The sequence below is a fragment of the Rattus norvegicus genome, chromosome 11, assembly GCF_021556685.1.
Source record: "Rattus norvegicus strain SHRSP/BbbUtx chromosome 11, alternate assembly SHRSP_T2T, whole genome shotgun sequence".
In the NCBI taxonomy this organism is placed as follows: Eukaryota; Metazoa; Chordata; class Mammalia; order Rodentia; family Muridae; genus Rattus; species Rattus norvegicus.
The window spans coordinates 65,839,216-65,853,799 of NC_141544.1; positions in this window are offsets into that span (position 1 = coordinate 65,839,216).

The following is a 14,584-nucleotide window of genomic DNA, read 5'->3' on the forward strand; positions in this document are numbered from 1 at the left end:
TGCATGCCTGGGATGAAGCCTACTTGATCATGGTGGATGATTGTTTTGATGTGCTCTTGAATTCGGTTTGCCAAAATTTTATTGAGTATTTTTGCGTCGATATTCATAAGGGAAATTGGTCTGAAGTTCTCTTTCTTTGTTGTGTCTTTGTGTGGTTTAGGTATAAGAGTAATTGTAGCTTCGTAGAAGGAATTTGGTAGGGCTCCATCTGTTTCAATTTTGTGGAATAGTTTGGATAATATTGGTATGAGGTCTTCTATGAAGGTTTGATAGAATTCTGCACTAAACCCATCTGGACCTGGGCTCTTTTTGGTTGGGAGACCTTTAATGACTGCTTCTATTTCCTTAGGAGTTATGGGGTTGTTTAACTGGTTTATCTGTTCCTGATTTAACTTTGATACCTGGTATCTGTCTAGGAAATTGTCCATTTCCTGAAGATTTTCAAATTTTGTTGAATATAGGTTTTTATAGTAAGATCTGATGATTTTTTGAATTTCCTCTGAATCTGTAGTTATGTCTCCCTTTTCATTTCTGATTTTGTTAATTTGGACGCACTCTCTGTGTCCTCTCGTTAGTCTGGCTAAGGGTTTATCTATCTTGTTGATTTTCTCAAAGAACCAACTTTTGGTCCTGTTGATTCTTTCTATGGCCCTTTTTGTTTCTACTTGGTTGATTTCAGCTCTGAGTTTGATTATTTCCTGCCTTCTACTCCTCCTGGGTGTATTTGTTTCTTTTTGTTCTAGAGCTTTTAGGTGTGCTGTCAAGCTGCTGACATATGCTCTTTCCTGTTTCTTTCTGCAGGCACTCAGCGCTATGAGTTTTCCTCTTAGCACAGCTTTCATTGTGTCCCATAAGTTTGAGTATGTTGTATCCTCATTTTCATTAAATTCTAAAAAGTTTTTAATTTCTTTCTTTATTTCTTCCTTGACCAGGTTATCATTGAGTAGAGCATTGTTCAATTTCCACGTATATGTGGGCATTCTTCCCTTATTGTTATTGAAGACCAGTTTTAGGCCGTGGTGGTCTGATAGCACGCATGGGATTATTTCTATCTTTTTGTACCTGTTGAGGCCCGTTTTTTGACCAATTATATGGTCAATTTTGGAGAAAGTACCATGAGGAGCTGAGAAGAAGGTATATCCTTTTGCTTTAGGATAGAATGTTCTATAAATATCCGTTAAGTCCATTTGGCTCATGACTTCTCTTAGTCTGTCGACATCACTGTTTAATTTCTGTTTCCATGATCTGTCCATTGATGAGAGTGGGGTGTTGAAATCTCCCACTATTATTGTGTGAGGTGCAATGTGTGTTTTGAGCTTTAGTAAGGTTTCTTTTACGTATGTAGGTGCCCTTGTATTTGGGGCATAGATATTTAGGATTGAGAGTTCATCTTGGTGGATTTTTCCTTTGATGAATATAAAGTGTCCTTCCTTATCTTTTTTGATGACTTTTAGTTGGAAATTGATTTTATTTGATATTAGAATGGCTACTCCAGCTTGCTTCTTCTGACCATTTGCTTGGAAAGTTGTTTTCCAGCCTTTCACTCTGAGGTAGTGTCTGTCTTTGTCTCTGAGGTGTGTTTCCTGTAGGCAGCAGAATGCAGGGTCCTCGTTGCGTATCCAGTTTGTTAATCTATGTCTTTTTATTGGGGAGTTGAGGCCATTGATATTGAGAGATATTAAGGAATAGTGATTATTGCTTCCCGTTATATTCATATTTGGATGTAAGGTTATGTTTGTGTGCTTTCATTCTCTTTGTTTTGTTGCCAAGACGATTAGTTTCTTGCTTCTTCTAGGGTATAGCTTGCCTCCTTGTGTTGGGCTTTACCATTTATTATCCTTTGTAGTGCTGGATTTGTAGAAAGATATTGTGTAAATTTGGTTTTGTCATGGAATATCTTGGTTTCTCCATCAATGTTAATTGAGAGTTTTGCTGGATACAGTAACCTGGGCTGGCATTTGTGTTCTCTTAGGGTCTGTATGACATCAGTCCAGGATCTTCTGGCCTTCATAGTTTCTGGCGAGAAGTCTGGTGTGATTCTGATAGGTCTCCCTTTATATGTTACTTGACCTTTTTCCCTTACTGCTTTTAATATTCTTTCTTTATTTTGTGCGTTTGGTGTTTTGACAATTATGTGACGGGAGGTGTTTCTTTTCTGGTCCAATCTATTTGGAGTTCTGTAGGCTTCTTGTATGCCTATGGGTATCTCTTTTTTTAGGTTAGGGAAGTTTTCTTCTATGATTTTGTTGAAGATATTTACTGGTCCTTTGAGCTGGGAGTCTTCACTCTCTTCTATACCTATTATCCTTAGGTTTGATCTTCTCATTGAGTCCTGGATTTCCTGTATGTTTTGGACCAGTAGCTTTTTCCGCTTTACATTATCTTTGACAGTTGAGTCAATGATTTCTATGGAATCTTCTGCTCCTGAGATTCTCTCTTCCATCTCTTGTATTCTGTTGGTGAAGCTTGTATCTACAGCTCCTTGTCTCTTCTTTTGGTTTTCTATATCCAGGGTTGTTTCCATGTGTTCTTTCTTGATTGCTTCTATTTCCATTTTTAATTCCTTCATCTGTTTGACTGTGTTTTCCTGGAATTCTTTCAGGGATTTTTGCCATTCCTCTTTGTAGGCTTCTACTTGTTTATTAATGATTTCCTGTGTTTCCCTAAGTGTGTTCATGTCTTTCTTGAAGTCCTCCAGCATCATGATCAAATATGATTTTGAAACTAGATCTTGCTTTTCTGGTGTGTTTGGATATTCCATGTTTGTTTTGGTGGGAGAATTGGGCTCCGATGATGGCATGCAGTCTTGGTTTCTGTTGCTTGGGTTCCTGCGCTTGCCTCTCGCCATCAGATTATCTCTAGTGTTACTTTGTTCTGCTATTTCTGACAGTGGGTAGACTGACCTATAAGCCTGTGTGTCAGGAGTGCTGTAGACCTGTTTTCCTCTCTTTCAGTCAGTTATGGGGACAGTGTGTTCTGCTTTCGGGCGTGTAGTTTTTCCTCTCTACAGGTCTTCAGCTGTTCCTGTGGGCCTGTGTCTTGAGTTCACCAGGCAGCTTTCTTGCAGCAGAAAATTTGGTCTTACCTGTGGTCCCGAGGCTCAGGTTCGCTCGTGGGGTGCTGCCCAGGGGCTCTCTGCAGCGGCAGCAACCAGGAAGACCTGTGCCGCCCCTTCCGGGAGCTTCAGTGCACCAGGGTTCCAGATGGTCTTTGGCTTTTTCCTCTGGCGTCCGAGATGTGTGTGCAGGGAGCAGTCTCTTCTGGTTTCCCAGGCTTGTCTGCCTCTCTGAAGGTTTAGCTCTCCCTCCCACGGGATTTGGGTGCAGAGAACTGTTTATCCGGTCTGTTTCCTTCAGGGTCCGGCGGTGTCTCTGGCAGGGGTCCTGCCGCTCCTGGGCCCTCCCCCACGGGAGCCCAGAGGCCTTATACAGTTTCCTCTTGGGCCAGGGATGTGGGCAGGGGTGAGCAGTGTTGGTGGTCTCTTCTGCTCTGCAGCCTCAGGAGTGCCCACCTGACCAGGCGGTTGGGTCTCTCTCTCACCGGGTCTGGGAGCAGAGAGCTGCTGCGGGCCGGGATCCGCGGGTGTGGGACTTCCAGCTTGTATATCTTTGAACACTTGGTCCCCAGGTTATGTTATGAGATTAGGAAACCTTTGGAACATGAACCTCGGCAGTGGATCAGGCCACTGTGGGACATATTTGGGAATCTGGTCCTGCATGCAGTCTTATTCTTTGTTTCCTAGATGGCTAAGGTGACAGGGAGCTGGCACCCTGAAGTGTCCTAGGCCTTTCTCACCATGACAGATAGATATTCCCTGGAACTGTGAACTGAAATAAGCCTTCCTCCCCTAAGTCACTTATGCCGAGTATATGTCACAGTAACAAGGAAAGTATGTAGAAGATCACTTACTTTTCCATGAGGCAACACAAAAGCCCCTCCTAATTTCCATTTAAACAACTCTTTATCACTTTTCATTCTGTAAATGCAGGATTGAGTGTTTTATTCCCATTCCAATATATACATAGATGGGTAATATATACATGTACATAACATATACACATACAATACAATACAAGTATTGATTTTTGCTTAAAACATGATTTTTAAAGCCAGAGGAAATAATAACACATACAGTTCTATGGTGTTTTTTAAGAACTGTGATACATCTGTTCTTGTCATAGCCTTCCAGTTCAAACGTCCCATTTCTCAACCTCAATTCTAGTCTAAATATCATTTTTCTTCTATGGGCACTTTAAATGTATTTATTTTAATTATATTTCTGTGTGTAGGTGTGTACATGTAAGTTGTGGGTGCCCACAGCGGCCAGAGGCATCAGATTTCCTGGCTGTTAATGTCATAAGTGATTGCTAGTGGTCCACAATGGGGGATGGGAAGTGAATATGGTTCCACTGCAAAACCAGTGTGTGCTGAGCCATCTTTCTAGCCCCGAGTCACCCTCTCTGTATTAAAGGTCCTTCTAACCACGGTCCTCCTATTATTAGTTCTGTGTGTTTTACTCCTGCAGAATTACCTTAGACAGCAATCAAAAAGTTCTGCCTTCGTTTTCTTCTGGTTCATCTTATCTGTGGCCATATTGTTATTGCAGAAACTTTTCTCCAAGGATAATTATTTTCCCTAAAGGACATCAGAACCCTCATATTTCTCCAAGGGATGCTACTCTCTACCACTTCTCTTTACACCGGAAGTAGCATCACTGATAGTATCAAACACCTTGCCTTGATTTCTTAAATTTCATTGAGTAGACTGTCTACAATATGCCCATGCTCCACTTCCTCAGAGAAAACCGGTCCTTTTTACATGGATGTTCTGAAATGTTTTGTCCTCTCTACTCCAATCTCTGATACTGTTAAGATCAAAAACAAGGGCAAAACCTATGGCAATTTTTTTACCTATGTCATGATGCCATTCTCTGCTGTTTGTTTGAAATGGGGATTTTGTTTGCAATGCCAACTATTCTATCACTCCCTATGAGTTTGTGTTAGCCAAGGAGATCCCAGGGGCCCCAGAAAAAAATACAAGCTATTGCCATGGCCCCTGGCTGCCCACCAGAACTCTATCTGAAGACTCAATACTACAGACATCACATATGTTGGACGCAGGACACAGAAAAATCAAGACAAACCTGAACTGGCAGTTTCGTGCCTGCAGACTAGCATTCATGAAGTTGAGATGTGATATGCAAGCCATCAAACCAGAGAAGCCAGCCATGGTTTTACCCAGCTAGGGACCATGGCACACTACAATACCAACCTGCCAGACAGTTTATGACTACTGGTTACACAGTGTCACAACCGTTTTTGTAATAACCACCTGCTTTCTAGATGGATTTGAGACCTATTCCATTAGAATTCATACCTGGTACTGTAGACATGGTAAAAGTTTGTAGCTGGGGAGGCCACAGGCCCTAGCAGAAGAACCTGCTACTGTTGTTTTGCTGAATGGCATGTCAGACTACCTTCAGAATTCCTGCATTTATACTTTCCAGCTAATGCTGCTTTCAGCCTTGGGCAGCTTCTTTTTTCCACAGGTGACGCTGAATGCATAACTCATCAGAGTGATGGCAATAATTAACTTTTAAATTCTTAACCTTAAATGGAACGTCAGCATCACACCCTCGATGGCCCAAAAGAACTTCATGGAGGTAGCAAAAATATTGTAGGAACCAGAGGATAGAGAGGAGGGTTGTGGAATGCTGTGGTGGATAAGACATGACTGTCTCAATCATGAGCACACATAATTGTGGCTTCCTGCACTAGATCTGCTCATGCTAATACATGCATCACACACACACACACACACACACACACACACACACATACACACACACACACACACACACACACACACACATAAACACACAGGACAGAAAAGTAAGAAAGGAACTAATTAAGAAGGGGGTTATCCACCAGTGAACTAGTCTATGGGGGGAGGGCGGCAATGGGGGGAGGGTTGGGAGGGGAACACCCATAAGGAAGGGGAGGGGGGAGGGGGATGTTTGCCCGGAAACCGGGAAAGGGAATAACACTCGAAATGTATATAAGAAATACTCAAGTTAATAAAAAAAAAGAAAAAAAAAAGAAGGGGGTTATCAGAAATAGAAGAGGGATAAGAGAGAATAATAGTAAATATGGTCACAATACAGTATATATTACATATATATTTCAAATTGTCAAAAGTAATTTTTATGATTTATCTTATTTTATATGTGTGAATATTTTACCTGGACTAAGATAGGAGAGCTCTGGGAGAAGCTCCCAAAGAGACTTCCTCTCAGGATTACCTCTTACAGCTGATATGACTTTCTTATCATTATTAAATTAAAATAATAATCTCTGGGAATTAGACTACCATATTGGGCAGATTTCCTGCAGATCAACATAAGGGTAAACTTTCATGAATTAATGCTGTTTAGATGAATTAATGATTTTATAGAATTCCTGATTTGATTCAAATAATTCTAAGAAGAAAGCTTTTTTCCCAAAACAAACATTATAAATACTCATTATTATTATTGTTATTGTTATTATTATCTTACTTATTCACTTTACATCCCACTTACTGCCCCCCTCCTGGTTACCCTCTCTCACAATCCTTCTCTCATCCCTCTTACCCTTCTCCTCTGAGTAGATGGGGCCCCTGGGTATCCTACTACCCTGGTACATCAAGTCTTTGTGAAGCTAGGCATAGCTTCTACTGAGGCCAGACCAGGCAGCCCAGCTAGAAGAACATATCTAACAGACAGGCAATAGCTTTTCAGATAACTCCCACTCCAGATGTTCAGGACCCACACGAAGACAGAGCTGCACATCTGGTACAAATGTACAAGGAGGCCTAGGTTTATCCAATATATATTCTTTAGTTGGTAGTCCAGTCTCTGAGAGCCCCGGGGATCCAGATTAGTTGATTCTGTTGTTCTTCTAGTGGAATTCCTGTCCCCTTAGGGGCCAGAATCCTTCCTCCTACTCTTCCCTAAGAATCTCCAACCTCCATGCACTGTTTACTTGTGGGTGCCTGCATCTATCTGAGTCAATTGCTGGGTGAAGCCTCTTAGAGGACAGCCATGCTAGACTTCTGATTGTAAATATAAGAAAAATGTCATTAATAATGTTAGGGATTGTAATTGTCCATAGGATTATGTCTCAAGTTGGGCCAGATATTGGTTGTCCATTTCCTCCATCTCTGCTCCATCCCCCATGCCTGCATTTCTAGTAGACAAAATAAATTTTGGGTGGGAAGTTTTGTGGATGGGTTGGTGTCTCTACCACTCCCTGTGGCCGACAGGAGGTGGCTACTTCAGGCTTTTTATTCCCAATATTGTGAATCACACCTAAGGACACCCTTATTGATTCTTGGGCATCTCCCTTATACCCTTATACCTATCAGTCTCTTCCTGGAGATAAGGAAGAAAAATTTAAGAGATAGTCTTAGTTGTTTTGCTAGAAAGATGTAATAAAGGGAGAATCAAGAATGGGATGTGCTCACTCCTCATAATAGGAAGTAAAGACTACATAATAAGAAATACAATGAACTTCCATAATTACATTAAAAAGATAAATAGGCGTGGGACAAGTTTGTGTTCAAGGAAAAGCATGTAGGTCCAAAAGTGAAGCCATGGTTGTGTACTATGATAAGATAAAACCATGAGAAACTGTTGCTTCAAACTTATAATGAGCATGTAGAATGAAACACTTCTTTGAGTATCCTTCGGTAACTCCCATTTTGTGTAACACTTTATCTATGAGGTTACTTTCTAAGAACTTTTATGTATTAAAATAAAGGCAGAGAAAATAAATAAAGACAGTATGATGTGGTGGCTTGGATGGGCTCTACCCATCCATCCATCCATCCATCCATCCATCCATCCATCCCAATGTATATCTGTCTGTCTGTCTATACATACGTACACTTAAGAGTTAAAGGGGTTCAGAGTTTCTTTCTGAGCATTATTGCCAGCCTCAAATAATTAACTTTTGTTCCATCAGTAGTATTGACTTCAAAAATTACCTATCACTGTCACTGGGCAGTCTGCTCTCCCTTTTGCTACCTTCCAAACCTGGGAAATCCTATAGATGCCGGGAAGATCACTGGCATTTTAGAGGCAAGAGGAGGCAACTGGATTTCCTGGAACTGTAGTTATGAATGTCTGTGAGCCACTATGTGGTGCTGGGTCAAACCTTGTCTGCTGGGAAAAAAAAAAAGCCAAATGCTCTTAACTACCGAGCTATTCTCTCTAGTCCAATTTGAAAATTTTTTATAAAAAAGCTTTTTCAAATTCTCTGCCCTCCACTTCCCCAGTCCTTTTCCAACTTTCTCAGCCAGGATCCTCCACATGTCTCACATACACACTCACATGTACAAGGTAATTTTGTTCTTTGGCCTTGGGTTGTTAGGAGATGGGCTTCAGATTGGAAAGAGGCAGGTCTCAGATTAGTGTGTCTCTAAATTGTTTTTCTAGGAGTGAAGTTTTTCACATGATTTGTCTTTTCTCAGTGGTAGCTTCATTAGAACTTCCACTTGGCCTTCTTACTATTTCAGTCTGTCACACAAAGCTGTCACCTCTAGTTCCATAAGCTGCCACACTCTCTACAGGCACACGCTCATCTACTGTCCACTTGTGCCCATGGGAAGAGGTGACCCATCATGGGCAGGTTGAGACTGTGGAAGAAATTATTTTAGATTCAAGACAACCAGGACTAGAATTCTCCTGCTTCTTATACTTTTTCTTTAACCTCTGCTGTTAGATTCTGGTTTTCAGAATGCCAAATTTTCCAGGTTTAGGAACCATTTGTTAAGTATGGTTTCTCAGTCCTAAGTCAATTGTTTACCTACCCTTTTACTATAATCAGAACTACTTGGTATAAAATCTTCTCTGAACCTGTGTCTTCTCTCTCCATCCCATCTCTGAACAAGAAATTTGTCCCTAAGGAGGACCCCAAGTTCCATGTAGAAAGAAAAGATGGCAATATGAGAATAAAGGATAGAAATACAGGATGATAAAGCAGCTATAAAGGCAGATATGAACTACTTTCCACAAAAGTTTAAGCAAAAGGAAGGAAGACAAGTCTGATTATCAGAAGATAGCACAATTGGAGAAAATTTTCTACAGTAGAAAGAAAACTTGAGTTCATGTGTGCATCGATGTGAAATCTCAACTAGACAGGTAATGATTGATGGAGTGTGCACCAGGATAGGTACCAGAAGATACTTCATTCTGTTGGAAGCAGATAAAAGGAACTTGTCTTAAATCCTGCCATTTTCACTTCAGACTTCATTTTACCTAAGATGACCAACTCTCTCTCTAACCAACAATAATTCCCCAAAACATAACTGTTACCAACACCCTCTCTAAGCAGTAATAGTTCCCCAAAACATAATGCCTGTTTCTAACAACAGAAAGAACACCTTAATTTGATTGGTTGGCTAAAGACACATCATTTACATTCAATGTCACTTGACAATGATGGGACACCAGGGACAGTCCCTAATCCCCAAGTCCTGACTGGTTATAATTACAGCTGTAACTTGGCCCAGCTGCTTGTGGGTTTTATGCATTTAAGTCCTCTTCAGCTCCTACTTGGACTGCCAGAAGAAACAATTCTCCTGAGTCCCTTTCTGGTGGCCCAGATAGATCAGTGACTCTGCTTATATGGTGGGAATAATAAAAGATTTTGTTGTTTTACAAGCCCATTGATGTTTTCTTTGCCCTTCCTCATGGTGAACAACAGGCATGATGTAGCAATTCCACATTCACCCAAGTCCCTTGGATCATTATTCACTCTTTTATATATGTGAAAGTGCCAACCAAGACAGATTAAATATAAATATGTCCAATAAATATTTACTCAGTTGAACTGTGCTTAACTATGGAACACTGAACCAGTCAAATTATGAAATTCAAGAATCACCCAATGCTGTCTTGAAATTTCTTTTAGGTAAATGATACTTCCTCCCTATGTCAGCCAGAGAGCAGATGCTTTAACACTCATGTCTATGTCAATATTATGAAGCACCACATTGCAAAGACCTTACAACTCAGCTCTCTAGCTGGTGAGAGTTTGAACAGCCTGCAAGAAATCAGAGTTCAGCTTTGCCAGATACAAATGCTTTCTGAAGCATTTCTACCCCCAGTACGATAGGTTTTGTCACTGTGTTGCTGTAAGTTTTGCTTCCTAACCTGTTCTGTTACAAACAAGAAGAAAACATTGCATGTGGTGCTTAGTGATGAAGCTTAGAAATTAAGTAAATTGTCTGAAGTTGGTTTAAGATAGTATCCAGGAATGCAATGAACATATTAGGTAACAAAAGATACAAAGAGATCCTTGGAAAAGATAATGTCTTTGTCATGACCATAAGAATCATGAAAAAGAGGCATAGTTCTAAATTTCAGATTAATTCTTTTTGTGTCATAGGGATGAGTATGAGGATATGGCAAGAGGAGCCAGAGAAATGGCTGGCCATCAAGCCTGAGGATGTGGGATCGAGCCCCAAAATGCACATGAAAGAAGGAACAAATAAACTTCTAGAGGCATAGCTACACTAGATGAACGAAAGAATGATTTTTTTAAAGTATGACTAGAACTAAGCAAACATCTAAGAATTCCTCTCTGGCTTCTACCCTTAGCACTTCTGGTTTTCTATGACCTTCTATAGGATGACCAATGGACAAGACAGAGAGATATGTGCCTCTGAAGAACATTAAATTTCTCTCACATTCTGCCAGCACCTTTTTATCATGAATGCTGTCAAGAGACTCAGGGTGAGTGACATTTTCAGCCACCTTAGAAGGAAGATTTAGCTCCTCCTCTAAGGTGATTAAAGTCAATGACCCTGATTTACATGGAAATGCAGAAGACAAGAACAGAGCAATTATCTCTGAATACAGATATAATTACTTTGACTGATCATGAAGGGATCTTAGAGAAATTGCTGGCAATGTATTTCAGTTGGTATATCAAAGATTTAAATATGGCTTCCTCTCTGCTGATTTGCAACCAATACTAACTTTGAGTCTAAGATTGATAATTACCAACAGGGCTAGCTTGCTTTGATTGTCCGTTACTCTTCTGCATCCTGAAATCCTCACTCAGGAATGTTGCCTTGCTGGAGATCTATGACAACATGCCATCTTTCTTCTACAGAAGTCAATACTAGATCCATGTGAAGAGTCCCAGTATCCTTGGTACAACCTCTGTTTACTGTCATGAACTGTCTCATTAGACTTCCCATGCACAATTCAAATAGCAAGAACAATGTTCTCCAGAGCCACAGGATTCATTCACTTCTCAGTATCTTTCTTAAATGCCCTTTTCCTTGAAAAACAAAACAAAACAAAACAGAACTAAAACACTGATTACTGAATTTGGAGGTCCTACCTCAAATGTTTTTAAAAGTCTTTCTCAAAAAGAAGAAGGAGGAGGAGGAGGAGGATGTCATTCTTTAAGCTGTGTATGATAGCACATACCTGCCTTTGAACCCAGCACTTGAGAGGATGAGGCAGGTGGATCTCTGTGAGTTTGACATCAACCAGGTCAACATAACAAGCTCCAGGTCTTCCAGGGCTGTCTAGTGAGACCTTGTTAAATAAATACCAAATAAATACCAAACACATATTCTGCTATAGTTTGAATCTGAAATGCCCTCAAAGGCCATTGTGTAAAAGTCGTAATTCATAGGCTAAGGTGAAATTGAAGGTGGTCGAATCTTACGGAGGCACAGTCTGGTTGAAGGGACTTAGGACTTGGAGGTGTATCAAGAGGAAGGAAGTCGGACTCTTACCTTTAATTGTATTCCGGTTGCTGTGAGTGAGCATTTTTTTACTAGTATCTGTTCCCTGCCATAATGTTCCGCCTTGCTCTACACGCAGAACCCAATAGCCATGAACTTAAACCCTCTTAAATCATGAGCCATAATAAATCTTTCCTTTCTGTAATGTGTTATTCCTATGCTGTCAGAATGATAGAAGGCTAACATGCCTTCTCTTGACAGTTTCATGTCTCTGAATTGAGATGAAGACTCTCGTGCTTTCTTTGTAAAATCTGTATACACTGTAATACAGTTCTCCCTGCTAATCTCTTGATGTCTCAGCCGAATTCCATTTTCATCAACCTTACTAGCTGTGGAGAAAATGTGGGCTATACCTCATCTATTCATCTTTATTCTTCTGTAGTTTTTCTCTCAGTTGCTTTGGTATATAAAATTTGTTCGTAGGTTGGGGTTGCAGAGATGGTTTAAAAGTTAAAAGGACTTGTCACTGTTACAGAGGACCCGGGATAGGTTCCTGGAATCCATGGGGTGGGTCATGGCCATCTGTAACTATGGTTCCAATAGATCTGATAATCTCTTCTAACGTATGTGGGAACCAGGCATGCATGTGGTACATATACACACATGCAGGCAAAATAATCATACATATAACAAAAGTAAATATAAAAGGTACGTTCTTAAACCACTACCTTTTTAACAAGCACACAATCCATTGCATTGATTCATTTAAATGCTTTCTCCTTCACCTCATATTATAAGATATTTTTACTATCCAGACTGAGCAAGCTATACTTAGGAATATATATGAATATAGATATACATGTTATAATATAGAGATGCTCACGCAATAACAATTAATGAAAAAGAAGCCATAAATTTTAAAAGAGTTTGGAGGAAGGAAAGGAAATAGAGAAATGGAATTATATTACAATCTCAAAAATAAAAGGAAAACAGTAAAAAGAAATAGTTACTTTTACTGTCTTAAGTGATTCTATAATGTAAAATGTGAAATTTTTATTCTTTTTGTTTGTTTATTTGTTTGAGACAGAGTTTTTCCGTATAGCCCTGGCTTTTCTGGAACTCACGCTGTGTGCTCTCAAACTCAGAAATCTGCCTGCCTCTGCCTCCCCATTGCTGAGACTGAAGGCTGTGCCACCATCACTCAGCTCAAAATTTATATTCTTCATAAAAATCAGTTATGAAAAAAATAATCTCAGCTCTAAAATAAAGACAGGCTGTAACCTCATAATGCAGCTCACCAAATTTCCGGGGGGAAAAAAGTGAGTAATGTGGTGGTAGCATTTCCCTAAGATTACATTTAATTTTGATTAGAAACTTTAGGATGTATTTTAGATTGCTAACTTCCGTTCAGTCTGTGAGATAATGGAGACTACTCTGGTTTTAATGTTCACCTGTGATGTTTCTTCTTAAGTTGGTGCCCACATGGATTCCAGGAACCTATTCAGGTCCTCTGTAACAGTGACAAGTCCTGGTGAACCATCTCTAAAGCCCCATTGTGCTCATGGCTGTGATTTGTTTTCACCACACCTAATGCCCCCTTTTTTTTATGATGGTGGTAAATGCCTCCTGTGAGAGGTGACACTGTTATTGTCCCACCATTGAACTCTATCCACAGGGTTGGGGGTGGGGTTTAGCTTTGCATATATTAGCTTAACTTCACCTTTTTAAGAGTTTTACTCATTTGTTGAAATGTTGGGCTATGATTAAAATCTGTTTCATGTTTCTATCATACATTTTATTAGTCATTCAACTCTTTCATGTAAGAAGGATAAATTTAGGCCAAATTATTTCTAAGACATTTAATTTTTATCTCCTTTTTATTTCATATTAGGAGTTCAGTGTCCCACAACCAAAATGTTTTTTATAACTCTATCTTTATTATGGTACAATTTTCTTTCTTTTTTTTATTGGATATTTTTTATTTACATTTCAAATGTTATCCCCTTTCCTGGTTTCCCCTCTAGAAACCCCCTATCTTCCCCTGCTTCTATGAGGGTCCTCCCCCTCCCACACACTCCCTCCCACATCCCAGCCCTGACATTCCCCTACACTGGGACATGGAGCTTTGACAGGACCAAGGGCTTCTCCTCCCATTGAGGCCTGACAAAGCCATTTAATGTTTTTTGTTTAGTTTAGGATCCTTTTTATGTCAAACCATGAAAACATCCCAGACTCATTGAGGAAAATGGTGATGGGAGCTGGGGAAAGGATAAATTCCAGTCCTGTTTCTCTCTCCTCCCAAAGAGTTTTGTTTTGTAACTATTTCTGTCTCTCTCTGTCTATCTGTCTGTCTGTCAGCCTCTGTCCTCTGTCTCTGTCTCTGTCTGTCTGTCTGTCTCTTTTACACAGTCAGCCTCTGTCCTCTGTCTGTCTCTGTCTCTGTCTGTCTCTTTTACACAGTCAGCCTCTGTCCTCTGTCTGTCTCTGTCTGTCTCTTTTACACACACACACACACACACACACACACACACACACACACACACACTCGACTTTCATGTCACAGAGACAGACATTTATCTCCCCTTCTCTAGTTACCCTGCCCTTCTAGCAAGCTCCCGCCTCTCATAGTCCTGCTGTTGCTTTCTTACTTTCACACAGATGCTTCATTAGGATCTAGATTCCACATATTAAAGAAATGTAATGTTTGTCTTTCTCAGACTGGCTAATTTCATCATGAGTCTCAGTTCAACTCATTTTTGTGCAAAAAACTTGATTTCTTTCAAGAGAAAAACTTGATTTTGAATATATGCAGCATTTTTTATTCATTCATCTGATAGCG